The sequence below is a fragment of the Alligator sinensis genome, unplaced genomic scaffold, assembly GCF_000455745.1.
Source record: "Alligator sinensis unplaced genomic scaffold, ASM45574v1 scaffold1979_1, whole genome shotgun sequence".
Taxonomy (NCBI): domain Eukaryota; kingdom Metazoa; phylum Chordata; order Crocodylia; family Alligatoridae; genus Alligator; species Alligator sinensis.
The window spans coordinates 5,214-8,055 of NW_005843419.1; positions in this window are offsets into that span (position 1 = coordinate 5,214).

Genomic DNA, 2,842 nt, shown 5'->3' on the forward strand with positions numbered 1-2,842 from the left:
CTTATCTGAAAAAGATAAACCCCAAAATAAACATAGATAGCCAACAGATAAACTATAGATAAGTACGAGTGAATAATAAACAACCTACAAATAAATACAAGCAAACAACAGGTGGAATAATAGCACAGGGGGTCCCAGCAGAGCCCTAGGACTCTACTTATCTACTAATTTAGAAACATGAGAGTTCACAAAATATAAGGCATGCCATCACACCACTTACGGCGCAAGAACCCCAAAGATAAACTTAATCCCAAGGGGAAACTGCAATGCCCTTGGGCTTTTCCCAAGACCTACAAGGAAGCTGGTAACTTTAGGGGGGCCCTCCCAGTGGGATCTCCCCTTTCAGGAGCCCTTAACTAACCAGGGGGGACTCCCCGCCCCGTGGGAATCCTCTTTTCCCTGCAACTGACGGCTCCCAGGCCTGGAAGGTGGCCCTCGTCCTCTGCACCAAGCTGCTCTCTCGCCTGCAGTGGGCTTCGGGGGGGAGTTGCTGTCCCCTGGAACAGGGCTCCTCTATGCAGGGCATCTGGGGCCCCTGGCTCGGCTCTGTCTGCTGGCTCAGTAGCCCAAGCACCGTCTGGCTCCCCAGACTCAACCTTTTGCTATGGGTCGGAGGCCTGGGCTGCCTCATGCAGCACCAGGCTCTGTCTGCTCCTGGACCCTCCGTGCAGTGCCTCCTGCACCGAGCTCCCAGCCTCGTTCTAGGGGTTGAGGACCTGAGCCACCCAAGTGCTCCAAAAGTCCTGCTCTGTGCACCGTGTCTCTGGCCACATGCCAGAGGTTGCAGACCCGAGCTGCCTCACACAGCTCCCAGGGTCTGGACACCGTGAGCCATGCTGCATACTGAGAGCCTAGCTGCTGGAGCTGTCTGCCATTCCCTGCTGATGGAAGTCTTCAGGGGCGTTTCTGGGCTACTGCTTCGCCTTGCGGAGCAGCTCTCCTCAGCTCTTCTAAGCTCCGCTCTTCTCTCTCCCGGATGTGTTCTCATGCTGGGCATGCAGCTCCTTTTATACTCTCCAGGGCTCCGCCCCTGAAGTCTTCCAGCCCTGAGTGATGCAGTCTTCAATTAGGTCCGGGAGGGTGGGGGGGAGGAACTCCTCTCCCCCTCCACTCAGGAAAGGGGCATGACTTCACTCCTCTTGCTGCCTCCTGATTGGTGGATGGGCTCCATCAATCAAAACAGCAAGATTTCAAGCCTGGGACTCAACCCAAGCTCCAAAAGTCAAGCCTGCTACAGTTGCATATTTTTCCAGCTGTTTAATGCTGTTTTTGTTATTTAGTCTAAGAGCAAGGATAGGGGACCCTTAGTTTGTGAATGAAGAAATAGGATCAAAGTAATCTAAAACTCTAGATCAGTGATTCTCAACTTTTTTAGATTCAAGGCACACCTTGTTAGATTCATGGACACCTTGTTAGATTCATGGCACCCCTCCTTACACTGAAGCCACCTCTCTGAAAATACCAGCTCATAATTTTCATCTGCTTTTTGACCATGGAAAAATAACAGAACATTTTTTATTGAGGCCAAGAATTCAGAAAGGCCACAATAGGCCAGAATAGTTTTGACCCTGTGGATTCCTATTTGAAATTTCTGGGTTTCTCTTGTGAATCATGCTTGCACACCTAAGAGTACTAACACTGCACAGCACCCCATGGCATCCTTGAAAGTATGTCAAGGTACCGCAGGGTGTCATGGCAGCCTGGTTGAGAATCACTGCTCTAGATCATTCACTGCCATCCAGCTTGTAAATTTCAGATTGTAAGTCTGTCTCTACAGACTTGGAGGAACTCAAATATTTGGACTGGGAGTGCACATATGCAAGTCACCATTGTGCTTATTCTCTTATTAGAAGCCATGAAGGATATTCTTTTTTGTGTTTGGATTCATTTATCAATCAGTATCCCACTTGCTATGCATTAAATCTATCCATGGTTTTGGCTCTGATCCACATTTATTTCTACCAGAGGCCCTGTGATAGGGGTTGGCATCTCTACTTCATTTTAGTTGGGGAACCAGAGCTAGGAAAAAAAATGACCTGTCCTAGACCACAGAAGGATTCAGTTATCAGGGCAAAGAACAGAAATATGGGATCCTGGTCTTTAATCCTGATCCTGAAATCAGGATCTCTCCTTCCAGATACCATTTAACTTGTTTGGTCTGGATGGGGGACTGTACTGTCAAAGTACTAAGAGATGGCTAGGTAATTTGTGTAGGGATTTCAGTTTCTTAAACATTTTTATTCAGCCATCTGATTTAATTAATACATATATTTGTCCTTTAACTACAATACTTTAATCTGAAGATGTGGCAACCTATCAGTTAATAAACTTTTTAGTAGTTACACAGAAACAAGTTGATGGAGATTTTATAAATGCACAATGTATTTTAAAAATATACAAGTTTTCTTTCCCAGTAGATTAAATAACATATTAACAGCTACTGGTCTGCTAGTGACACTAAAATGAAATAGAAATTATGTCTATTTAAAATGCAAAAGAATGTCAATGACTACTAATTTTATCTATTATATTTTATCTATTATTAGTATCTATTATATTTTTAAACTGTCACTTTGCCACATTAAGAACAAAGAACAAAGATAATTAAAGCACTGGGTTTATCACCCTATAAACATCCCCCAAAGTGTAAGCATCACTGTTACCAGTTATGTGTAAATCCTTGACAGAGCTGGAAAAATAGGGAACAAAAACTGAAGGTGGCAGATAGCCATGTGTCCATTAACCTTCAGTACTTTCCCAGTTCAGCTGTCTCTACTTTGAGAACAGAATATTAAGTCACACAGTTAGGAAAAGAAAAGAAACTTGCTGCAATAGAGGGAAA